The sequence below is a fragment of the Mirounga angustirostris genome, unplaced genomic scaffold, assembly GCF_029215605.1.
Source record: "Mirounga angustirostris isolate CCGP_5_RB_7025 unplaced genomic scaffold, mMirAng1.0.hap1 SCAF_10, whole genome shotgun sequence".
NCBI classification, from domain to species: domain Eukaryota; kingdom Metazoa; phylum Chordata; class Mammalia; order Carnivora; family Phocidae; genus Mirounga; species Mirounga angustirostris.
In genome coordinates, this window is record NW_026991718.1 from 122,802,561 (window position 1) to 122,829,656 (window position 27,096).

Genomic DNA, 27,096 nt, shown 5'->3' on the forward strand with positions numbered 1-27,096 from the left:
TACCTGGGAATATAAGAACCTGTAGAGTTTGGAATCCTAGAATATTTAGATTGGAAGAAGCCTTAGAAATATATTTGAATCTGTTTTTTTACAGAAATGGAAAAAGGCTCAAAGTGGAATGGTTTACCCCAGGCCACAGAAAGGGTTGATGGCAGAGGAAGGAGAATTACTCAAGCTTTCCTAATTCCCACCTGAGCCCTTCACCCCACCATCCCCCAACCCCAACCACCAAATGCCTGCCCAAGCCAGGTTGCTTTGCGATCACTGAAAGTAACCCTTCCAGATAACCCTTAAAATCCTTATGTCTTTCTGTTTGGGTACTGCTGGACTGGGCTGAAGAAAGCTAAGACTATGATAAAGTCCACAATCAAATCCCATCAGGAACATACCTGTACTCAAAAAAGAATCAGATTTATTTAGCTTGTTCAGCAAGGGAGAATTCACATCAGAGAAAACATGAGGTATCTTGCTAACAGAGAATTGGGAAGAGCTTATTGTAGGATTTGGGTTTGTGCTGGGTATCTGTAAGGAGGGTTTAAGCAAGTGGGGAACGGTTTTGAATTGGATACAGTCAAGAAGCAGGGGCAATTCAGTGGTTAGCTATCTTACTGTTTTACCCAGGAAGTGGGAGGATTGAAGTGGGGCCAGAGTTATGACTGAGAAGGAAGCAGGACACACTCATGTTAGAAGAGGAGGATGTTGTCATTATTTGTGGTTCCACAGTGGCCTTGTCCTTGCCTTGTTCCAACTACAGAGTGGCCTTGTCTGATACTTGTTTACATTCTGTGAGCGCTGTTTAAGCTCAGTGAGGAATATTGGGTCCAGCTGGAAGCTGAAAAAGTTTCATTTTCTCATCTGTGGGATACTGCCCATCTCTCAGGGTTTCTGACCCTAAGTGGTTGAGTGTTCCTCTTCTAGGTGGCAAAAGTGGGGAAAGTGGATCTTTGCTCCAGTTTTCCACCTCATGCAGGAACCCCTCAGCAGCATCTCCTCTAGGGTGGGGAGCTCACTGCCAACCAAGGCAGCCCCTCCTATCTTTACATGTTGATTGTCAAAACTAGGTTGTTTTTTCCGCTGTAAGGGGGGAAATTTTTCCTCTACCCTCTAGGTTCAGAGATGGGGCTGGGGAGGCCTGGAGGCTTTTATACCATTCTGACAAAGGATGATAAATTTTAAATTTGTAGAGAAGAATAAGACAATGAAAAGGAGTTTAGGCTATTAGGGAAGCAGACTGTGGGAAGGTAAATACAAGGGAGAAACTAATGGAAGATAAGGATTGTTTTAGTAAGGTGTGTTATGTAGACTTCTCTCACTGATAAAAGTCTGGAGTTAGTGATCTCCTATGATTAACTTCTGCTCTTTCTGATGGAGAGGAGGGGGGCAACAGAAATTTGTAAGGGTGAGAGCAGAGAACTTTACTGTGTCTTCTTCTCAAATACTTTCAGCTCAAAATAATCCTTATGCCAAAGTGGCATATTCTGATTTGTTACATTCATATATATTGTTTGAAAAGATAATACAGGTACTTGGATTTTAGAAATACTGCATAGAAGAACATACAGTGAAAATGTATCATCTTACCCCCTCATCTCCCAGATCTCTTTCCAAAGTTCATATATGCGTATGTCAGCATTATATGTATTATATCATTCCCTTTTTACATGTGGTAGCATTCCAACCACATAGTGGTGCATGATTGCTTTTTTCACTTTTTTCATTTATTCAATAAATATTTACCACGCCCTTACTATGTGCCAGGCAGTTCCCAATGATGAGAAAGCAGCGGGGAACAAAACAAAATGCCTGCCCTTAAAAGAGCTTCTGCTGTAGCGAAAAGAGACAAATAACAAACAAAGATAAAATGTCAGATACTGACAAGAGCTGTGAAGAAAAATAATAAAACAGGCGAGGAGAACACAGAGTTGGTGGGGCTCTGCTATTTTAAATAGAGTAGTCAGAGCAGGTGTTTTTGAAGACCTGATATTTGAGCAGAGATACTAAAGAAATGAGAAAGCAAGCTGCAGCGATATCTGGAGGAAGAGTGGTCCTAACATGGAACAGCAAGAGGAAAGGCCATGAAACAGAAGCATGTGTTAACAAAATTCAACCAAGTAAATTTGAAGATCTAATTGGCTTTATTAAGTGATTCATCAATCCAGTAGCTCCCATCTAGTAAGTAGAGAGGCACTCCCAAGGAGTTATACAAAATGGAAGCTTTTATAGGAGAGTGAGAACAAGAAAGTTATTAGCAAAAGGAAAGGATTTTTCTAGGCAAGGCCACTTTCTAGGCGAAAAGCAAGTTGTCTTATCATGCAGATTACCTTGTCCTTCTTTGGGGCATGGAGAGGGCCCAGGTGGCAGACCCTTTGGTGAGGATTGAAAAATTCCTGGCTGACTGGTTAAGACTCTATTTCTGGGGGAGGTTGAAACTGCAATTAGATTTCGTATTGAGCACCATTTGGGAATTCTAAATGACACCATTTTGGGCCTGTGTTGTTGTTTTTTTTTTAAACACAGGCTACCTAAAAACAAGGCCAGTGTGGCTGGAGCATAAGCAAGAGGGAAAATGATGAGAGATGAAGCTGAACATGGTAACAACTCTGGATTTTACTCTAAATGTGATGGGATAACTGTTGAAAGGTTTTGAGCAGGGGGAAGGACGTGATCATGCTCAACATTTTGAAAAGGGCATTTTGGCTGCAGGGTGGAGAACAGACTGGGGGCGGCAGGGTTGGGTAAGGTTGGGAGTAAGAGTAGAAGCAAAGACAGACTAGTTAGGAGACCACTGGTATAAGGGTAGCTTAAAGATAGGTCTTTAACGAAACTATATTCACATCTATGTCTACTTCGGTCTCTCTTAATTCTTGCTGTAGTAATTCATTTTATGGGAGCAATGGATATCCTTTGTGCTCACCTTCCAGTATATCTGCAGGATTATTTCAAGAAATACAATTGCCGGTCAGAAGCTAAAGTAAACTTGCCATATTGGAATGAAATCTGATGATCTAATTCTCACCTTGAGCCCAAAGAAACAAGTTTATTCATTCTTTGCCACACGACCCCGTCTGAGATTAAAGGGAAACGCATCTGCCACTCCTCCCACATCAGTTTTCTCGACTTTAAATGTTCCCAGTCTAGCAAGCTTCTGCCTGTGGCCCTGTTCTCCCCTCGAACCGTCCCCGTATCTGGTTGCAGAGAGACAAGCTGAGGCAAAGGCAGGGTCCGAGGTACAAGTCCCCACCCCTCCCCCGCCCTACTGTCTCCTTTCCCCTCAGCATTCCTCTCCTTTCCCCTTCTCCCGGGGCCAAGTTCCAGGCTGCCAAACCCCACCTTGGTCCCTCGCGGCTCAGGAGCCCAACTCACACTCCTTTTCCTTCCTCCGGCCGCTCGGAGGCCGCGGAAGGGGACGCGAACACTGCCGGTCCCTTCCGAGCCGCCGTAGCGCCCGCCGCGGGAGTTCGGCAGCTCCGGTCGCCAAGGCAACGCGCTCCGCTGCGCGCTGCGGGCGCCCAGCAGCCCGGCGGAGGCGCAGCGGGCCAGCGGCCCGGGCTCGGCGAGGCGGCGGGTCGGCAGGTGAGCAGGGCCGGGCGGGCAGTCGTGACCCAAACGCGCCGCCCCGGCGTCGACTCGTCGCAGCAGGCCGGGGGCTGGGGCGCGGGGCACCCCCGGGAAGGAAGCTGGGGCCAGACCTTTATCCCCTCCGCGGCGCCGGCGCGGCGCTCCCTCCTGCTTTTTAAGCCCGCTCGGCGCTGGCTTGGAGTGCGCTTTAGGCTGTTTTCTGTATTTTGGGCCCATTGCATAGCCTGACCTGAAAGTTTCTTTAAAAAAAGAAAGCCCCTCTTGTTTAGGGTTTGGGGAATAACTCAGAACTGCAGAAAATGTATGTCTGGGCGGCTCTCCTGGGGCCAGAGAGGATTGACTTCATTGTGCATCAGTTTTCCCATCTGCTAAATGGGCATAATAATAGTGGTCCTATAAGGCAAACTATATTTAAAACCCTTGCAGGTAAGTCCTCAGTATCTTGGAGCTTTTATCATTACTACTACTACAAGAAAGTCCTTGATTGAGCATGTATTGTACGCCAGGGCCTGGGCAGATCGCCAGGGGTAAAGTGAATGAGACATCTTGTCCTCAGGGAACTCCACAGTTTTACAGTATAAGTAAGAATTCATTGCGATTCGAGCTATGGTTTTGGACAGACAGGGGACTGTGAATGCATCAAGAAGGCAGTTAACCTAGATTTCAGGGAATGAAACTAGGGAAGGTGGTCAAAGGGAGATTCTAGAAGAGGATGACTTCCAAAATGAGACATGAAGGTTGTCTGTGTATTGGCCAGATGAGAGGCTGGTGAAGTGCACAGTGTTCTAGGCAGAGAGAGCCACATGTGCAAAGCCCAAGGGATAGAGTGCCGGCTTATTGGGCCTCTGCAAGGATTTCATAGACTAGGTAGAGACCCATTCCAAGAAGCTGAAGTGGTCTGGGGCTAGCCGATGTTTGAGAGATAAGCAGGTGCCCCTTCTGAAAGACTTTCCTTGTATCTCCTTGTAAGTTGTAGCTTGGGGGCATTGGGGAGCCATCAAAGGATTTTAAGCAGGCAGTGAGTGTATGTTCATGTGTTTGATCAGAGGTATGGTTTCAGAAAGATGAGGGGTTTTTTTGTTCTCTCTTGGCCTTCATTCCTCCAATCTGTTTTCCACATTGTAGCCGTTCATTTATGGCGATTCAAGAAATATTGCTTAAAACATTTATTTATTTACTGAGCATCTGCTATGTGCCAGGCACTGTGGGGGCAGTAAGGACTTAGATCCCTGCCCTCATGACATGCATTCCAAACATGTTCCAAGGTACATTTGTGGGGTACAGATATGAATCCGGTACAGCTGGAACTTAATATTGGAAGAGATTTTAAAAAACGAGAAGAAAAAGAAAAAAAGAAAGGCCTAGATCATTCAAGGCCACTGTGATGCACACTCCTGGATGAAGAATTCACTTTGCCTATACTAAGAAGGAATGACCAGAGAAGTAGGAGGAAAACTAGGAGAATGTAGTGATGAAAGCCGAAGGAAGAGGTTAATTTTGCTGGATGCTGCTTAGGTTTCAAGTAAAAGAAGTTGAACATTAAAATGTGTCCTTCGGGTAAATAAATATGGAGGTCACTGGGGACCTAATTGAGCAGATTTGGTGAAATGGTGGGGGCGGAATCTAGAATATCGGCAGCTTCCAAAAGTTCAATGTAATATATCAGTGGGATGAGGAGAGAGTGGGATGTGAGAAAGTAAAGACAAAGTGTAGGCAGCTCACAGGAGTTTGGCTGTGAAGGGAGAGAGAGAGAAGGCTGGAGAGCGACTGGGGAATAAGGTGAAGTCTTAAGCACGAGAGAGAGAGAGAGAGAGAGAGAGAGAGAGAGAGAGAGAGAGGGACGTGAGCAGATTGAAAGGCTGATGGCAAAGAGCCAATAGAGAGGGGAGAGGCTGAGAAAATCCAGATGAAAGGGGCAAATCAATGGCACTACTTTGCTGAGAAGGGAAGAGTGGATGACATCCACAGCACAGATCTTTCACAAGGGGTCTGACAGCTTCTCCGGAAGCCAGGCAGTTGCCCACAAGGAGTGCATCGGTGTAATGCAGCGACAAAAAATATATAGGAGGTGTAAGTGTGGAGGGGAAGTTATATTTTCATTATCGTCAGCAATTGAACTAATATGTGTTGAGCACATTTCATGTACTAGTCTCCATTAGTAATGTGATCTTGACAACAGCCCTGTGAGATAGCTTCTGATTCCCAGTCTATGGATGAGAAAATTGAGGTGTAAAATGCATACCCTGGGTCATACAGGATTTGAATCCAGGTCTGCCTGAGCCCAAAGCTTTTACTCTTAATCACTATGTGGACGATATGATTGTCTACCTATGGTATGATGATCTGCTGAGAAGATTCAAGAGAATTAAGTTAAAAATAATTAGATGTAATCAGGTTAAGTGAACAAGCAGGTAGAACGGAGACAAAAAGCAGTAGCTTTATATAAGCACTAATAGTCACAAAATGTAATTGTAGGAGACATGAGAATAACAACATGAAAAATAAATACCTGGGAACAAACTTTCAAATAAATGTGCCCAGACTAGCTACGTAGAGAACAAGAGTGGCTGGAAGGGAGGACGCTGGGTACAGATGGGTGTTTGGATAAGGAGGAGGTATTTTTGTTTGGGAAACTCAGGGTATTGATACCAGAAACAGGGCACGTAAAAAAAACAAAAACAAAACAAAAAAACCAGGTGTCTGTCATAAGACATAATGAGAAAATACGCAAGATGTTGACTATGATGTTTTTATTATCTGAAAAGCTGAAAACAGACTGCTTAAATTATGGTGCAGTCATATGATATATACTATCAGCCATTAAAAAAGAATGAGGTGGGAGCTCTCTCTCTCTATATATGAAAAAGATGTTTACATCATATGGTTCAGTGTGAAAAGCTCATCACAGTACAGTGTGTTCTTATTTTTGTTTTTTTAAATGTATACATACACATTTACAGGAAAAATGTCTAGAAAGATTAGTTCTTTAAAAAAATTTTTTAAATTTTTAATTGTGGTAAAATGCCCATAACATAAAATTTACCACTTAAACATTTTTAAGTGTACAGTTCAGTACTGTTAAGGATATTCACATTGTTGTGCAACAAATCTCCAGAATTCTTTCATCTTGTAAAACTGAAACTCTATATTACCCACTGAACAGTTTCCTCATTTCTCCCCCCGAATCCCTGACAACCATCCTTCTACTTTCTGTTTCTATGAATTTGACTACTCTAGATACTTTGTATAAATGGAATCATATAATATTTGTCTTTTTGTGACTGACTTATTTCACTTAGCGTAATGTCCTCAAAGTTCATCTGTGTTGTAGCCTGTCAGATTTCCTCTCTTTTTAAGGTTGAATAATATTTTATTGTAGGTATACGTACATGTTGTATATACATTGTATGTATAAACATTTTGTTTATCCATTCCACAGATGGGCACTTGGGTTTTTTCCACCTTTTGGCTGTTGTCAGTAATGGTGCTATGAACAGGAGTGTACTAGAAAGAGTTCTGTGTGTCTGTGTCAGGAGATTATGGGGAGACTTTTATTCCTTTCCTTATTGCCTTATTTTCCTTTTTTTTATGAGCATGAATTGCTTTTATAATCAGAAAAAAGCAATAAGGATATGTCCTGTTTGGGGAGATGGGGGAGTAAGAGGTTAAAAAAAAGGGGGGGGCCTGATCTTGGGCAGTGGCAGTAGGAATGGAATGGAGAGGGCAGATTTGAGAGACATTTCAGGAGAATTAACTAGAAGGTATGGGAGGGGAGAGTGGAAGACTGGTCGTGCCAGTGGTGAGAAGGGACATCAGTCCTGGAGGGGCTTAGACTAGGGGAGAAGGGAGGATGTCAGGCTGGAGAGCCACCTGAGCCTTTGTTCAGGAATTTGGACATTTTCCTGAAAGCAGAGGGAAGCCATTGAAAGGAAGGGAAATGACTAAATCAGAATTGCGTTATAGAAAAAGAGCACCCTGATTCCCTCCAACCCATTCTACAAGCTAAAGCCAGATAGTGCCAAGTTTCCCTTTGTGTTACTTAGGCTTGGACCTCTGCTAATTTCCTTTTATTTAAGATGAAGCATTAGTGCTGAAAGATATATATCTACTCTCCTAAAAGCACCTGGAATATTTTAAACAAAGTGCTGTTTAGATTACATTGATTTCTAATTGTGTTCAATTTATCTCAACAACACAGTCTCCTGTAAATTTACTTTTGACCTTGAGCAGAGGAAGTATGAATAATTGGGGAAGTAAACAAGAAATATAAACAACTCAAGTTAGAGAACTTCAATATATTGCTAATAAATTTTGACACTCTCCTCTTGGGAGAAAAGGGCCAATGTTTAGCAAACACTGTCATATTAAGGAGATGGTACAAAATAAAGATTCTGGAAAGTTCTAATAGACTCAGCCCATTACCTATTTCTACTCCAACAAAACTGTACTCTCTGTTTGCTTCTAGAGCATCACAGAGAGAGGGAAATATCATGCTAACATATGTAAGAGTTTTGCAGTTTATATTATAAGGGCTGGGCTTTCAAAAGATGTGAATCTATGATCTCATTTCATTCCTCCTAACAATTGTGTGAAGCAGGGATTATCATTCCCATTTTCAGATGAGAAAATGGAAGATCAGAGGATTCAAAAGACCTCCAAAGCCCTACATCTCCTAAATTCTGGAGTTTGAATCCAGGTTTCCTTTTCTTTTTATATTATAGTTTCTTAATATGGGAAATTTTAAACACATACAAAAGTACAAAGAATAGTTAATAAATACCAGTATACCCATACCCAGTAGTTATCAACATATGGTCAGTTTTATTTCATCTATAATGCCCACTCCCTCCCTCCCTTGGATTTTTTTTGCACCTTGGATTATTTTAAGGCAAATCTTAACCAATATATCATTTTATCTGTAAATGCTTCAGTATGTATCTAAGCGAGAAAGGACTTTTTCTCCCCATTATCACAATACCATTATCATACCTGAAAAATGGACACTAGTAATTCCTAAAAAAATCTAATATTTATTTGGTATTCAATTTCCTCAGCTATCTCTTAAATGTCTTTTGACAACTGGCTTGTTTAAATTTGGATCCAAACAAGGTCCACCTATTACACCTGGATAATTGTCTCTTAAGTCTTTTAATTTATAGCAATTTCTTCTCTTCTTTTTTTTTTTTCCTTTTTGCCTATTATTTGTTGAAAAAGTAGGTCATTTGTCCTATACAACTTCTCACATTCTGGATTTGCCTGATCACATCCCTTTAATGTGTCCCTCCCTTCCCTTTATTTTTGTGGCCATTATACTTAATGGGTGGTGCTGTGTATCTCATCAGCAGGCAGTAAAGTCTAGTTTTCTCACTGGATGTAATTTTAAGATTGATCATGGGGCTCAGGTGTTGTTAGCATGGCCCATCCATTATAAGTGTCTCATCAGTCTTTCATAGAATGGGTTTAGCTCCTATTAATGGTCATTGTCCAGATCTATTATTTCTTTAGGGGTTGGAAAATGAATCTAGGTTTTCTGATGCCAAGTCATATACTCTGTTAAATCCCACTGTCTCCTTATTAAAGGAATGTTTTGCACACTGTCCTGTATTCTCTGCTCTGGTAGGTGGAGAAAAATCCCTCAATTAATAATTCAGCTTAATATATTTTTTTAAAAATAGAGCCCATATGCTGTGTCCAGTACTGGTTGCTCGCAACATTGCTTTCCTAGGTTGGTCTTACATATTGGCAAAACCACATGGTGGAAAGGCTGCCTATATCAGTGGTTTTTAAACTGCATGGAGCACTGGGTGTTATGCACAAACAATGAATCAATGTTGTTATACATTAGTATTTTAAAGAACTATTTGGGAGAGGAGTTCCAGCATTTTTTTTTTTTTTAATGAAAAACCAGAATAGAAAGAACAACAACAAAAAATCAGAGTGCAGGGGGCTCCTGGGTGGCTCAGTCGTTAAGCGTCTGCCTTCGGCTCAGGTCATGATCCCAGGGCCCTGGGATCGAGCCCCACATCGGGCGCCTTGCTCGGCGGGAAGCCTGCTTCTCCCTCTCCCACTCCCCCTGCTTGTGTTCCTTCTCTCGCTGTGTCTCCCTCTGTCAAATAAATAAATAAAATATTAAAAAAAAAAAATCAGAGTGCATCTCATATAGTAAGAATAAGCTTTGGTTTGTAAAATTTTTGTTTCAACTCTTTTTAGGTATGTCTGAGCTATGATATAGAATGTATTTCTTTTCTTTCTTTTTTTTTTTTTAATTTTTTATTCTTATGTTAATCCCCATACATTACATCATTAGTTTTAGATGAAGTGTTCCATGATTCATTGTTTGTGCATAACACCCAGTGCTCCATGCAGAATGTGCCCTCCTCAATACCCACCACCAGGCTAACCCATCCTCCCACCCCCCTCCCCTCTAGAACCTTGTTTGTTTTTCAGAGTCCATCGTCTCTCATGGTTCGTCTCCCCCTCCGATTTCCCCCGCTTCATAGAATGTATTTCTTATTGAGGTCTTGGTCAAAACCAGATTGTTCGAGTGTTCAGATGACTACCCTGACACATAGCAAGTTTCTCAGTCAAGGATTCAGTTATGTTCCAGCGTACTACTTATGAAATAGTACAGTATATTGATTGATTTTAGAATTTCCTTTGAAGGCTCTTTTGGGTGACTGCCAGTTAACCAAAATTACATTACCCCAGTGACCTATCCTCTTGTATTCAAGTTGAAGAAGTGTGAACTCTTCAGGGATTTGTTTTTGATTCTCTTTTACCCTTGAGGGTAATGTAGATGATTCCAGTCAGCGCTGGCATCATTAAAAGTCATGCTGGAGGGGGGCCTGCTGGCTCAGTAGGTGGAGTATGCAACTCTTAATCTCCCGGTTGTAAATTCGAGCCCCATGTTGGAGGTAGAGACCACTTCAAACTAAAATCTTTAAAAAAAAAAAAAAAAAAGTCATGCTGAGGCCTCAGCAACATGAGTTGGTTGGGAAAGGGGAAAGACCTCAGGACAGGGCAGGTGGAGAAACTGACTCAGCCCTTAGCCTGGCCTCTGAGGCGTGGAAATGGGGTAAGGCAGCCATGATGGTAACAAAGATAGCCCTAATACTATTCAGACCTTGGTTGGAATTGGTTTAGGACATGGGCAGATAGGATATTTAGTGACAACGTGATAAGGGATTAGGAAATGCAGATGTTGGACTACAGTATACAGTTAACATTTTTAAAGCTGTGGAGACTGAGGTTCAGAGACTAAGTTGCTCAGAATCAGCCAGTAAGTGGGGGAACAAAATTTCAAGGGTTTACCAAATCCTGGAAATAGTCTGAATAAATGTTGATGCTGAGTAAGTTCCTTAATAATAGTACCTATTGCATGGAATTGTTGTAAGGATTGAATATGTAGTTAAAGCACTGAGCACAATAAGTAGTAAAAGCATTTAGCACAGCCTTCCTATGAGAACCACTCAGTAAATATTAGCTATTATTATTTCCTTTTTAAAATAATGAACCCATTTTACTTTGTCTATTTTTAACCTCTCCTTATTCCAGAAATGATTAAAGCTGTATTACAAGGATTCTTTTCTGTTATTGTTGCGATATAATTGACATACATCATTGTACTAGTTTTAGGAAGGCAACATAATGATTTGATTAATATCATGAAATAATTACCACAATAAATTTCATGAACATCCATCAACACACACAGTTACAAATTTTTGTTTTGTTTGTTTTTCTTGTGATGAGAATTTTAAGATTTACTCTCTTAGCAACTTTCAGATATGAGATCATATAGTATTTGTTTTTCTCTGGCTTGTTTCACTTAGCATTATGCCCTCAAGGTCCATCTATGTTGTTCCAAATGACAGGACTTCCTTCTTTTTTATGGCTGAATAATACTGCATTGTGTGTATATACCACATTTTCTTTATTCTTTTTTTTTTTTTGGAAGATTTTATTTATTTGAGAGAGTGAGTGAGCAAGAGAGCACGAACAGGGGGAGGAGCAGAGGGAGAGGGAGAAGCAGACTCCCAGGACTCCAAGATCATGACTTGAACTGAAGGCAGACGCTTAACCGGCTGAGCCACTCAGGCGCCCCTTCTTTATCAATTCTTCTGTCAGTGGACACTTGGGTTGTTTCCATGTCTTGGATATTGTAAATAGTGCTGTAGTGAACACGGAAGGTGCAGATATCTTTTCAAAATAGAGATTTCATTTCCTTCAGATCAATACTCAGAAGTGGAATTCCTGGATCATCTGGTGGTTCTATTTTTAATTTTTTGAGAAACCTCCATAGTGTTTCCATAGTGGCTGTACCAATTTACATTCCCACCAACAGTATAAAGGGTTTCCGTTTCTCCTTATTTTTGCCAGGACTTATTTATTATCTGTTGTCTTTTTGAGAAAAGCCATCCTAACAGGTATGATGTGATACCTCATTGTGGTTTTGATTTGCATTTCCCTGATGATGAGTGATGTTGAGTACCTTTTGGCCATTTGTATGTCTTCTTTGGAAAAAAGTCTATTCAGATCCTTTGCCCACTTTTTAATTGGATTGTTTGGTTTTTTCCTGTTCAGTTGTGTGAGTTATTTGTATATTTTGGGTATTAACCCTTTATCAGTTATGTGATTTGCAAATATTTTCTCCTATTCTGTAGGTTGCCTTTTAGTTTTGTTGATGGTTTCCTTTGCTGTGTAGAAGCTTTTTAGTTTGATATAGTCCCACATGTTTATTTTTGCTTTTTGTTCCCTTTACTTTTGGTGTCACATCTAAAAAAAATCATCACCAAAAACCATTGTCAAGGAGCTCACCTATGTTCTAGGAGTTTTCTGGTTTTAGGTCTTATGTTCAAATCTTTAATCCATTTTGAGTTGATTCTTCTGTATGGTATAAGTGGCCCAGTTTTATTCTTTTGTATGTAGCTGCCCAGTTTTCCCAACACCATTTATTAAAGAAACCATCCTTTTCCCCATTGTGTATTCTTAGCTCCTTGCCATAAATTAATTGACCATATATGTGTGGGTTTATTTCTGGGCTCTCTATTCTCTTCTGTCGGTCTGTGTGTCTGTTATTTCTGAAATATGTCTCACCATGTAAAATGGATAAGCCTCTTGCTACCGCCTGCTTGGTTTCATTTTTTCAGCTGCTGCCTTTGCTTCTATATGGACTGCTGACACGCCCTTCTTATTGAGAGAATGATTAGCACTCTCCTGTGGTTTGAGACAACTTATAGCTACAAGATATTAGAGAGAAACTGGCACCTAGGTGGGATGGCTCTGAAAATGGTAGGATTTGGGGAGGTACAGGGGAGGTATAGGATTTGGGGAGGTACGCAGGTGATCAACAACTTTTGAACAAAAAATGGAGCAAAATGTATTGCACCTAAAGCCTTTTTATGTTTTTAATTTTTATTTTTATCAAAGTAGTAATAAAGACTTCTGTGCTATAACATTCTCTGTTTGAGGATTTCAGCTGCTTGGAAAAGATATATTTTTTTAAGATTTTATTTATTTGTGGGAGAGAGCGAGAGAGCGAGAGAGAGTACAAGCCAGGGGGGAAAGGGAGAAGCAGACTCCCCACCAAGTAGGGAACCCAATGCGGAGCTCAATCCCAGAACCCTGGGATCATGTCCTGAGCCGAAAGCAGACGCTTAACCAATTGAGCCACCCAGGCATCCCAGCTGCTTGGAAAATGAGAGTATCATACATGTGTCATTTAAAAATATAACTTCTAAGTTTTCATAAACAATATGATAACATTAGTTGTACATGAGGTGGATTTGGGTAGGTTTTTTTAAATTTATTTATTTTTTAGAGAGGGAGAGCACATGTGGGGTTGGGGGAACGGAGGGAGATGGGGGAGATGGAGAGAATCTTAAGCAGACTGTGCACTGAGTGCAGGGCTTGATCTCACAACCCTGAGGTCACAACCTGAGCTGAAACCAAGAGTTGGACGCTTAACTGACTACACCACCCAGGTGCCCCTTAGGTGGGGTTGTTTTTGTTTGTTTTTTGTTTTTTTGAGGGATTGTCTGTGGCCAGTGTACTTTTTGAATTTTTGTACCAAAGCTTAGCATTTTACTGTTTTCTGATTGTATTTTACTGCCTAATAAAATAAATACTATATGTATTATTTTAAGTCTGTTTATCTGAAACCCAATACCTGTTTCCTTGTTTAAAACCGGAGGCATTAGATCTTTTCAACTTAGGTTATTTTCTCATGGATAATCTAGTAAAGCTAAAGACACCATGATTGAAAGTCACTGAAACTTAATTAAAATAATATTTCCAAGGAGAGGCCAATAAAATGGCATAGGTTTCCTGTGGCCTCAGAGTCACTGTTCTCTTCTAGCCAACATTTGGGAAATGCTAGCGTTCATAGGAATGCAGAGTTATATAGTGGGAAGAACAAGAACTTGGGTTTCAGGCAGATCAGGGTAAACTTGGGCAAAGTCTTTGAGTCTTGGTTCCTTTATCAATGAAATGTCTCATGAGATCCTTTGAAAGTAAACCATTACATAAAACCTGGCCACTTAGAAGGGGCTTAATGAGTTATCTTCTGTTCTCCCACTCCCATTTCTACAAACCTACCTACTGTGTGCTTCTGCTTATCACTAAAAGGAAACTTGAAAAAGAGAAAGTTGGTGGTCTCATCCTACTTTCAACATCAGTTAAACATATATAACTATATTGCTTTTTTGTGTGTACAGGGTTTAACATTCAGTGGTTCTTAATGATCTCTGCATGTTACATGTGGTCCATGTGGCCATATTTTCCAAACCAAAAAATTGGTTTGATGAGTATAGTATACTCAGAGGATCAAGAGAACAGCATACTTTTTTTTTAAGATTTTTTTTTTTTTTAAGTAATCTTTACACCCATCATGGGGCTCGAACTCACAATCCCGAGATCAAGAGTCGCATGCTCTACCGACTGAGCCAGCCAGATGCCCCTAAAGATCAGCATATTTTAAAATAGTGCAGTCTTGGGGAAATCCTAGATGTGCTTTTATGTATCCTGAGGAAGCAGTACAAAGTCATGGTGAGGACTGGAATTCTTTGGAATCCTTTGGACGTGACTTCAAATCTTGGCCTAGGCACTTTCTACTTTCCTGCACAAGTTACTTAGCCTTAACCTTTCTTTCTAAACTTTAGCATTTCCTCATTTGTAAATGGGTATAACCAGAGTTCCTTGTCTCATGAGGATTGCATGAGATAAACGACTCAGCACAAGGCCTGGCAGGTAGTAAGTACTTGACATATAAATGTTAACTGTTGTCATTATTATGAGGCCTTTGAAACAGGTGCACCTTTTTTGCAAAAGCCTGTAGAAGAACAAAAACTTCTAAAGTAACTCAGTATTTCGTAAATTACTGCATAATAACTTCTTTATTAGGCTTGCTATGGGAAAGGCACAGAAATATTTTGAAGACCCAGTGCCCAACTTGGCATGCCCCTGGGGAAGACCTGACTTTCTCACAGTATTTGAATAACTCTAAGCACCTATTCTCTTGCCTCTAAGATGATCTCTTCAGAGTATGGATATTTTTTGGTTCATATTAACTTGTATTTGTTCCAGAAGTAGGACAGACTTTAGCATTAACTTAATCCACTACGAGGCTTCTTTCCCTAAGATTGTCTTGATTGTGCCCTCCTCAGGTTGTTGGCTTCATCCTCAGGCCAGCAGCAAAATAGCTGTGGCAGTTCTGGGCCCCAGATCCATGTATGGACCCATCAAAGGAATTAAAGATTCTTTCTTCCCGTGTCCTCCTAAGTGAGAATTTTTCTCAGAAGTTCCCAGAATAGAGATGCCTGGGTGGCTCAGTCGTTAAGTGTCTGCCTTCAGCTCAGGTCATGATCCCAGGGTCCTGGGATCAAGCCCCGCATTGGGCTCCCTGCTTGGCAGGAAGCCTGCCTCTCCCTCTCCCACTCCCCCTGCTTGTGTTCCTGCTCTCGCGTTCTCTCTCTCTGTCAAATAAACAAATAAAATCTTTAAAAAAAAAAGAAAAAGGAAGAAGAAGAAGTTCCCAGAATATTAATCCTAGAATCTCATTGGCCTGAACTGGGTCATGTGCCCATTCTTGAACCAAGTCCTGTCACCAGGGCAATGCAATGCCTTTTGGCTTAGGCTTGGTTCTTGAACAAGTTATTTATGAGGGGGATGAAATTATCTTTAGGCCAGTCAAGAACAGAATTGTGTTTCCATTAGATGTTTTTCTGTGAGCATGAGGAATGAGTAGATTCGTTAGTTAGGAATTATTGTTGGCTGCTGATAACAGTGCTTTAGATAACACAAATCATTTTTCTTTCAAAAACATTAGTCCAAAGTAGGCGGTCTCTTGCTGGCGTGGCGGTTCCACAGTGCCATCAGGCCATCTACATCTCTCTCTCATTCTGCTTCACCATCTTTATCACATGGCTGTCACTCTCATGGTCACCTTGTGGTCACCAGTGAACTTCTGGTTCTAACCAAATAGTCCTTCCTCAAGGCAGGAAAAAGTAGAAAAGGAAAGGGCAAAGGACATGCTTTTAAGTACTGGAAGTCCCAACCAACACATTCAGTTTACATCTTAATTGTCCTTTCTTACAGGTGAGGGATGCTGGTGAATGTAGTTTCTCAGCTGGACACATTGCTGTTTCCAGCCATCTAGGGATTTTGTTGCTATGGAAGAAAGGGAAATGGCTGTAGGCCTGGCAACATGCAGTACCCACCACAGAAGGCGGCCAGCAATCTCCACTATACCTTTCATTTGGAGGAAACCACGGTTGTTGTCATTTTTTTTTTTTTTTAAGATTTTATTTATTTGAGAGTGAGAGCAAGAGAGAGTGCGTGCATGAGCAGGGGGAGGGGCAGAGGGAGAGGCAGACTCCTCACTGAGCAGGGAGCCTGATGCAGGACTCCATCCCAGGATCCTGAGATCATGACCTGAGCCGAAGTCAGACACTTAACCACTGAGCCACCCAGGCATCCTGGAAACCACAGTTTTGTATACGTTTACTATCTCTTCATGATTTTTAATCAAATAATGAGATCATATTCACATGTGTTATAATTCATATTTTCCATTTAACAGCATCTTGAGTATCTTTTCATGTCAGTTAATATACAGTAGAAGCTTCTTCATCTCCACTTGCAGATGCTAGATTAACAGATCCTCTTCATTTTCACTATAAAATTTAGTGTTTAATTCCCATGGCCCTTTGAATGTTCTTGGCCAGTAAACAACTCTATACTATGCTGTCCAATACAATAGCCACTAGGCACATGTGGCTGTTTAAATTTTAGTTAATTTAGGGGCGCCTGGGTGGCTCAGTCGTTAAGCGTCTGCCTTCGGCTCAGGTCATGGTCCCAGGGTCCTGGGATCGAGTCCCGCATCGGGCTCCCTGCTTGGCAGGAAGCCTGCTTCTCCCTCTCCCACTCCCCCTTGCTTGTGTTCCCTCTCTCACTGTGTCTCTGTCAAATAAATAAATAAAATCTAAAAAAAAATTTTTTTTAGTTAATTTAAATTACATTAAAAATTCAGTTTCTCTATCTCAAGAGTCACCTGTGACTAGTGATTACTGTGTTGAACAGCCCAGATACAGAACATTTCCATCATTGCAGAAACTTCTGTTGGACAGCCCTGCTCCACAGCACCAGCACACTGCAGTGCTCGCCTGTGTGGGTTTCGGGAGTTTGAGTATAGTGATTAAAGTCACCAAGTTGGAACCAGACTGCCTGCATTTGAATTCTCACTCTGCCATTTACTAGTTGTGTGACTTCAGGTAAGTTCCTTAGCTTCACTGTGCCTCAGTTTCCTTATTTGTAAAGTGATGGTTACGGTGGTACCTAGACTGTGAGGAGTAAAGGATTCAATGTATGTAGAGTGCTAATAACAGTGCCCGGCACATAGTAAACTATAAGTATTTGCTACCATGATGATGTGATGATGTGATAATGGTGGGGATGGTGAGGATGATGGTGGGGATGACGGTGATGAACAACAAGAGTCAGCTGGGTTTGTTCCCAAACCTGTTCGTGCCAGTTTTACTTGCTCTTCTAATTGCAAAATAACTGTTATGTTGGCTAATGAGATTTGAGAACATAAAGGGAAAAAAAGACATTGTTTTTGTGAAAAATAAGTTTAGTATGTCTGAAAGACCTGATAAAGGACAAAAAGAAAGTTCTTGTGAAATTAGAGATAGAAGAGACCTCTGAAGAAATTGAGGAAAACAATTCATCAAAAGATAGGTTTTTGCCGTCAGACTACTTTACATGGGTGTGGTTCATGCAGGAACTTTAATTACTAGAACTTATTTTCAAAGAAAAAGCCTTAAAAAAGGAAAAAGAAAAGAAAAGGCCATGGGCACCTGGGTGGCTCAGTTGGTTAAGCGACTGCCTTCGGCTCAGGTCATGATCCTGGAGTCCCAGGATCGAATCCCGCATCGGGCTCCCTGCTCGGCAGGGAGTCTGCTTCTCCCTCTGACCCTCCCCCCTCTCCTGCTCTCTCTCTCTCATTCTCTCTCTCAAATAAATAAATAAAATCTTTAAAAAAAAAAAAAAAAGAAAAGAAAAGGCCTTGGTCCCTTATCAAGTATTAGGCAAATGAACATACATTTTTAATGAGTCCTCTCTTTAACTGGCTGTTTCTGGTTTTTGTTTTTTTAATGAATTTTACCATGATTAGTCCTGATCCCATCAGGGAAGAGTGTTTTCTTTTTTAAGTTGTTTTGTAGGGATTACTGTGCATCTGTTGAAATGAGACCAAACCCTACTGTTGGACATTTACATTGTTGCTTGGTTTTTAGTGTTATAGTTGGTCCTCTGGTCAACTTCTTTACAGATAAATCTTCTCTAATCAGTATGTTTTGGTCCCAGCAGTTCAGAGGAATCCTGCCCTTTTCATTGAGAGGCCCGGATTTTAATCTGGAAATGATTAGAATACCATAAAACAGGGCATGTGGGCATTCCAGCCCTAATGTTGCTTTTGGATTTAGCTCCATTTCTTCTCATGGGCCACTTGCTGATTTTAGGTAATGCTTAATGTTTGATACACCAAAAAGTTTGGACTGTCCCAGAAATTTCAGCATAATGGAATATGTCCTGATGTGACTTCTTTTTCCAATTCACATAGCACTTTGTTTGAACTTTGCTTTTTATGGCATTTCTCATAAATAGTCCTTCTCTGTAATCATTTTTGCATTTGTGTTATATTTGCTATTAAACTCTTAACTTGTTGAGGACAGGAGTCCTTTGTTGGACCTTTATATATCCTAACATAGTGGGCCCCCACTTTGTGTTCATGGAAAGAATGGATGAATCAATGTCGCTTTCTTCTATTATGACATAGCCATCTTCCATAACACTGCCTTCGAATTCCTTGTTAGTGGAGGCTAGTCTTCTAGACTCTTTAATAGGTTAGATTCCACATTAGAGCAAAACATGTTAAATGTTTGTAAGGTGATTTTAAAACATGAACAAGGGTAGAATTGTATAAAAAGAAACCCCCATTACCCTCATCTAGCTTCAGTAGTTATCAACATTTTAGAATCAATTTTGATTTGGACAGAGAGAACATGAGGACTCTGAAGGGCCCATTTTGATTTTGTGGGGGAAAGAAGCAGGGCAAGTATGATGGGCAGGGTGGAGAAAAAGGAGGTGATGGCCCAGGACAAACCTGCCCACCTCCCTCCTAGAATTGTTGCAAGGGTTACGTGAGTTCACATATGAACAGTGCAAAGAACAGGGCCCCCCCATACAAGGTGGGTGCCGCTCAGTGCAGCGGCTGCCGCATCATTATTGTTACCACTGCACGGCTTGAGGGAGTGGAGTTTGGTGGCAGAGGCACTTACTAACTTGGTGACCTTGGACATCAGCCTTTCTGAGCTGCAGTTTCTTCGTCTGAAAAATGAGAATGATAGTAACATCTTATATACCACATAAGGCAGTGCAATAAGGCATGTAAATGTGTTCTGGATTAATTAATGTTAGTCACAATTTTTCAGAATGATGTTCTGGCCTGGAGGGACCGTGCTTCTGGAATTTTTGGGAATCAAGCCTATTACTTGTATGGATTCTTGTTCTGAGACTTCACGATATTAACAGGCCCCAGAGTCATTTGACAGCCTAGCAAGTAAATATTATAACACAATAAGCTTTGTTTCCATTTGCAAAATGTTTGTTTCTAAAGCATGAAAACAATTTTGCTTTACATAGCTTGTCCATATAAGCACTAGAAATGAAATACTTATCAACCACGTTAATAAAGGGATAAAAATAGTTTTCCTAAGAAACAGTTTGTTGGGAATTACTGTTGGAAAAATGTTGTGGCAGAATCTGTTTCATCATCTTTGAAATATAAACAGATTTTCATTTGTCTTTATTTTTCTTATAACACTTTGCCCAACTCCTAATTAAAAATAGCTTTCCCAAATTCCTCCAGGATTCCTCTTAAAAAAATCAGTTTTGTTTTTCTTTTAATGAAGTCTAAGTTTGAAACACTTTGCTTTCTCCTTAGTACTGCAAAGAATTCTAGTTATGCAGAACATTCATCCAAATCACATACATATCTGTCTGAGATAAGAATTAGTAAATACTGTGGGAAGAGAAATAGAATATCCCTGGTGGTTATAATACATTTCTGCAGTGTTTGTTTGGATGGGGCTATCAGCTGTCACGTCTCCTGGGCATGAGAGTTACATAAATCCCAGTCCGAAGGTCGGTGTCCTACACTTACATTCTCAGGAAGATTTTCTCTTCTCAAACTACTATTTGACATAGGTTTGACTTTTTAAAAGTTTGATTCTTGTTTTAGTTAGTAAAATTTGGCCTTGTTACCATTTGTGATTTATAGCATCTTGGACTTTTATAAACTACTTCATTCAAACAAACTAAACCCCCATTGTGGACCCACAAATAACAACATAAATAAATACAAAATGCGGTTTTGTCTCAAAAAGAGCAATATCCTAATGCTACTATTTGGCCCCAGTGACATATGACCTCTCTTAGCTTTATTTCTCACAGACTGTTCTATTTAAATGTTTTATTACACAGTTTCTTTTCTTGATGCTTTTTCCTGGGTTTCCAATATATTTTGTTGATATTGCTTTCGAAAAGATCTAACTCAAATCATCTCTAGTAGTCATCCAGCCAATGTTGTATTAGAAGATAGGCTTCTTCTAATTTATTTTATTTTATTATTAAGATTTCATTTATTTATTTGAGAGAGAGAGAGTGCGTGCACACAACCAGCACGGGGCAGGGAGGGGCAGAGGGAGAGGGAAAAGCAGGCTCCCCACTGAGCAGGGAGCCCAGCATCCAGGACCCTGGGATGATGACCTGATCCAAAGGCAGACGCTTAACCAACGGAGCCACGCAGGCACCTTAGTGCTTCTTCTAATTTAAATCTAATTTAACCTTCTAGATTGGTTCTAGAGATGTTGACAGGAAAAATGTTGGATTTTTAGAATCATGGGAATGCTTACTTCTCTGTGATACATGTTTACATCTCCTTGAGTGAAAAGGAAGTTAGAAATGTACTCCTTGATCTAACTTGTTGATCATTGAAAAATGAAATTTGGAACTAGTTTTAACTTCTGAAGAAATTAGAAGATTTTTATCCCGTTTATGAGGTGTACCTTCACTTTTTTATATACTAGAACTTTAGGATCAATTTTTTTCTTTCATTTCAACATATATTGAGCACCTACTATGTGCTTAGTATTGTGTTGGGTGTTTTACATATATTAGTTCATTTAATTCTCAGAGAAGCACTGGGTAGGTAGATAGGATTTAAATACCCAGGTGCTTAAACTGAAAACCTTCTTCCTTGAACCCTCTTACTGTCCTGTCTACCCCCAGTCCATTTGGCTACATTGCCGTAATAGCAAAATACACACTGCTCCTTCTGCAACCTGTGAGCTGTCAGCAGCATTGGTTGCCTCCTCACAGGTCTCCCTGATTCCCTTTTTTTTTTTAATTTAAATTCAATTAATTAACATATAGTGTATTATTAGTTTCAGAGGTGGAGTTCAGTGATTCATCAGTCTTATATAACACCCAGTGCTCATTACATTATGTGCCCTCCTTAATGTTCATCACCCAGGTATCCCATCCCCTGACCCCCCTGCCCCCCCAGCAACCCTCAGTTTGTTTCCTATGATTAAGAGTCTCTTATTGTTTGTATCCCTCTCTGATTTCATCTTGTTTTATTTTTTCCTCTCTTCCCCTATGCTCCTCTGTTTTGTTTCTTAAATTCCACATATGAATGAGATCATAAGATAATTGTCTTTCTCTGATTGACTTATTTCGCTTAGCATAATATCCTCCAGTTCCATCCTTGTCATTGCAAATGGCAAGATTTCATTTTTTTTTAAAGATTTTATTTATGTATTTGACAGAGACACAGCGAGAGAGGGAACACAAGCAGGGGGAGTGGGAGAGGGAGAAGCAGGCTTTTCGCTGAGCAGAGAGCCTGATGCGGGGCTCGATCCCAGGACCCTGGGATCATGACCTGGGCCGAAGGTAGACGCTTAACGACTGAGCCACCCACATGCCCCAAGATTTCATTTTTTTTTTGATGGCTGAGTTCTATTCCATTGTGTATATATATATATACCACATCTTCTTTATGCATTCATCTGTCGATGGACATCTGGGCTCTTTCCATAGTTTGGCTATTGTGGGCATTGCTGCTATAAACATTGGGATGCAGGTGCCCCTTCAGATCACTACATTTGTATCTTTGGGGTAAATATCCAGTAGTGCAATTGCTGGGTCGTAGGGTAGCTCTATTTTCAACTTTTTGAGGAACCTCCATCCTGTTTTCCAGAGTGGCTGCACCAGCCTGCATTCCCACCAACAGTGTGGGAGGGTTCCCCTTTCTCCACATCCTTGCCAACAACTGTCGTTTCCTGACTTGTTAATTTTAGCCATTCTGACTGGTATGAGGTGGTATCTCACTGTGGTTTTGATTTGTATTTCCCTGATGCCCAGTGATGTTGAGCATTTTTTTCATGTGTCTTTTGGCCATTTGTATGTCTTCTTTGGAGAGATGTCTGTTCATGTCTTCTGCCCATTTCTTGATTGGATTTTTTGTTTGTTGGATGTTGAGTTTGATAAGTTCTTTATAGATTTTGGATACTGTCCCTTTATCTGATAAGACATTTGCAAATATCTTCTCCCATTCTGTTGGTCTTTTGGTTTTGTCAACTGTTTCCTTTGCTGTGCAAAAGCTTTTTATCCTGATGAAGTCCCAATAGTTCGTTTTTGCCTTTTTTCCCCTTGCCTTTGGAGATGTTTCTAGGAAGAAGTTGCTGTGGCCGATGTCGAAGAGGTTGCTGCCTGTGTTGTCCTCTAGGATTTTGATGAATTCCTGTCTCACATTGAGGTCTTTCATCCATTTTGAGTCTATTTTTGTGTAGGTGTAAGGAAATGGTCCAGTTTCATTCTTCTGCATGTGGCTGTCCAATTTTCCCAACATGATTTATTGAAGAGACTGTCTTTTTTCCATAGGATATTCTTTCCTGCTTTGTTAAAGATTAGTTGACCATAGAGTTGAGGGTCCATTTCTGGGTTTTCTATTCTGTTCCATTGATCGATGTGTCTGTTTCTGTGCCAGTACCATACTGTCTTGATGATTACAGCTTTGTAATAGAGTTTGAAGTCGGGAATTATGATGCCACCAGCTTTGCTTTTCTTTTTCAACATTCCTCTGGCTATTCGAGGTCTTTTCTGGTTCCATACAATTTTAGGGTTATTTGTTCCAGCTCTGAAAAATGCTGATGGTATTTTGATAGGAATTGCACTGAATGTGTAAATTGCTTTGGGTAGCATAGACATTTTAACAATATTTGTTCTTCCAGTCCATGAGCATGGAACATTTTTCCGTTTCTTTGTGTCTTCCTCAGTTTCTTTCATGAGTGTTCTGTAGTTATTCTGAGTACAGATCCTTTGCCTCTTTGGTTAGATTTATGCCTAGGTTATCTTATGGGTTTTGGTGCAATTATAAATGGGATTGACTCCTTAATTTCTTTCTTGTCTCATTGTTAGTGTATAGAAATGAAACTGATTTCTGTGCATTGATTTCATATCCTACCACTTTGCTGAATTCCTGTATGAGTTCTGGCAATTTTGGGGTGGAGTCTTTTGGGTTTTCCACATAGAGTATCATGTCATCTGCGAAGAGTGAGAGTTTGACTTCTTTGCCGATTTGGATGCCTTTTATTTCTTTTTGTTGTCTGATTGCTGAGGCTAGGACTTCCCTGATTCCCATTTTGACCTTATATAAGATTTATGGCTGTACACCTAAAACTAATAAAATGTTGTACATCGATTATATCTCAATAAGACTGCAAGGGGGAGGGGCACCTGGGTGGCTCAGTCGTTAAGCGTCTGCCTTCGGCTCAGGTCATGATCTCAGGGTCCTGGGATCGAGCCCCACATCAGGCTCCCTGCTTGGCGGGAGACCTGCTTCTTCCTCTCCCACTCCCCCTGCTTGTGTTCCCTCTCTCGCTATGTCTTTATCTGTCAGTTGAATAAATAAAATATTTTTTTAAAAAAAGACTGCAGGGGGGAGTAAGTATAGAGAGAGATGAGAGTCGACGTTAAATGCCCATGATCCAAGGCTTTAGGTAGAACTCTATAGTTGTACTGTCCAGTATGGTACCTGAGATGTGGCTAGTCTGAATTGAGATGTGTTGCATACAATGGATTTCAAAGACGTAGCAGAAGGATAAAGAATATGTTGTTAATAATTTTATATTGATTATGTGTTGAAACGATAAATGTTTTGGAAATACTGGGTTAACTAAAACAGATTAAAATTTTAAATGATTTTATACATATATTAAATATTATGTATGTATATAAATCTCCACATGGCAGCCAGGGTGATTTTTTTTTTAACTAATTGCAGATTCATATGCAGTTGTAAGAAACAATACTGAGATCCCATGTACCCTTTACCTCGTTTCCCTTAGTAATAGATCTTAACTCACATGTCACTTCCTCAAGGCATCCTTGCCTGACCACTCCTATATAGCCTGCTCTCCCCACTTTCATTCACCTGTCCTATTACTCTGCTTAATTTTTTTCATAGAATTTGCTAATGTCTGAAATTATCTTATTTATTTGCTTAGTTGCCTTCTGTCCAGTAGAATGTGAGCTAAAGAGAATGGGAATGTTATTTCTGTTCATTGCTTTATCTCCAGTGCCTAGAAAAGGACATGCATATAATAGGCGCTTGATAAATATTTCCGGAATGACGGAACTTTATGGAGGCAGTAACTAAGTTTCTAAGTGATTGAGTAACTTAACTGTGGTCACGCAGCTAATAAATAGTAGAACCATGACTTGAAGCTACAGGCACAAAGACCCTAAAGTAGAGTTGAGTTTGTCCTATTCAAAGAATAGGTAGGACCGTGATGCTGGAGGATAGGCAAGGAGAGGGAGAGTGGTGCAGTTTCAGACTAGAGAAATAGTCCAGGCCCAAGTCACTTCAGGCTTTGTATACCGCAATGAGGAGAGTGGATCTCATTCTGAGTACAGTGCTGGAAGGTTCTCACAAGGCAACGCTATGAACAATATGGTCCAGCTTAGCTCATGGGAGTTCTGGGACCAAAGTCCTGGTCTAGAATGAAGCTTTCCTGTTCCTTGCTTTGCCCCCATGCGTATATATTTCTCTTGGAGACCACTTCAGGAAAAGGACTCTGGTCCTGTCACCTTCAGAATATCACCCATTAATCACATTGGTTCTCCCAATAAGGAGTTTGGGCAGAATGATGGATTTGCTGGGAGGGAAAGGAGGATGCAGCTCATGCCAGCCTTTGGATATGTTCAGGGGGAGGCACAGCGTGACACCCAATCAGTGTACCCTGGCCTCTGTAAGTGCAGCTTATGCAGCTTGGAATTCTTTGGGACCACTCTCAGCTTTATGTTAGCACAGAAGATATTGTCAACTGAAGTATTCTGTATGGGGCGAAGCCTTTGGATCCAGTTTTTATCTGACACAGCATTAAGAACAAGGGCAGTTCTTCAGAGAGCAAATGCAGCAGCTGAGATGGAAGAAAAGATTTCCTCCTGCATCTGCTGCAAGGGACCATGAGAAGCCCAAGAAAATACATAGCAAAGAAAGGTGTAGCCCTTGTTCAAAGAGCTTAAAATTGTTTGTAGAGACACCTGCAAATTGAAAGGTAGCTGACACTTCAAAGCGGTCTTATTCTACTTGCCTGGGAGAAGGACTCCAGAAGAGGTCAGCCAAATATGGCTGAGCCTGGTAAGGCTCAGAGAGGAGCTGGTGCTTGGCCAGCGTCCTGAAGGATGAATAAGAATTAGGAGGGAGAAAGGAGGAGAGGTGTTTAGCTGGGATGAGAGAGACCAAGGTCATGAGGCATTCTGAGAAAAGAAGAGCACTAGAGTAGCAGAGGCTAAGGAGGATCCGTCCGGCGGAAGCAGGTTCAAGAAGGGAAAGAGAGGGAAAGGATCTCATTGGAAGGAAACAGTGTGACAGTAACTCTTGGTCAAGAATTTCTACCTTTTTCTGCTTGTGCAGATAACTCAGGATGGAGAGACGGGCAGGTGCGTGGGTGGGTGACTGTTCACTGAGGTATGATTAGAATAGCTATCACTTCAATAGCATCTACTCTGTGCCAGGCTCTGTTCTAAGCAGCTTCCACTTATTAATCTGTTTTATCCTTAAAACAGCTCTGGAAGGCAGTTACTATTATGATCCGCATGTTACAGATGGGGAAACTGAGGCATGGGGAGGGAAAGTAGCCTGCCTAAGGTCACAGAGCTCTAGAGTCTGTGCTCTTAGCCTCTATTATGACCTTTTACTTAATAGGGGCCAGGTGGATTTTTCCCCCCAGCTTTGTATTATGAAACGTTTCAGACATATAGGAAAAAAAATTTTTTTAAGTATAGTGAGCATCTGCATCAAATACGTAGATGAAACAGTGCTAACATTTTGGTGCATATGCTCTATTATATATGTGTGTGTTTCAGTTTTTTACTGAACTATTCGAAGGTATGGTACAGGAATGATAATTCACTCTTGAATACAAAACAGCATCATCTTCCTTTTTATATGGTATTTATATCCTTCCTTTTCTATGTATTCTTGGAAGATACAGGGCCTCTAAAACCATGTGAAAGTACGCTGTTAAAAGTGAAAAGGAGTTAAGTTCTAGGCTCATCATTATAAATAGGTTTTCTGCTTACATGAATGTCTTGGTATTTCCAAGTCAGGCAGGGTAATGGCAATTTTGTTTCTGTAAGACTGCCTCACAGTTTGCTGGACATTTAATGTCCTGGTCCCCACCTACTAAATGCCCATTTGAGTGAGTGGGTAATCAAATACTGTGAAACCAAAGATTTCCATTTCCAGAAAGCCCTCTAGGGATTATGCCTGAGAGCATTGACCTAACTGGTCTCCTAATGATGGGGCTGTAGGTTAAATTTAAAAGAAAATGTACACTCCCAGAACCCGTACTGTCATGATTCAGTGTTGAAGTAATGAAAGTGGTAGAACTT

At 40.7% G+C, this 27,096-nt stretch overlaps 1 protein-coding gene across 5 annotated transcripts in view; it reads left to right on the forward strand.

Annotated features, from left to right (window-relative positions):
* Positions 1-27,096, forward strand: part of PKIG (cAMP-dependent protein kinase inhibitor gamma) — a 102,133-nt gene that overhangs the window by 1,476 nt on the left and 73,561 nt on the right. The window contains exons 1-2 of one of the 5 annotated variants that reach the window (XM_064573218.1): positions 3,360-3,573; positions 17,188-17,348. The exons of 2 other annotated variants lie outside the window; for them this stretch is intronic. The gene's annotated coding sequence lies outside the window, so the exon portion shown is untranslated. Of the gene's footprint in view, positions 1-3,359; positions 3,574-17,187; positions 17,349-27,096 lie in introns of those variants that run through there. 2 more of the 5 variants (XM_064573220.1, XM_054510115.2) reach the window with 2 other exon arrangements.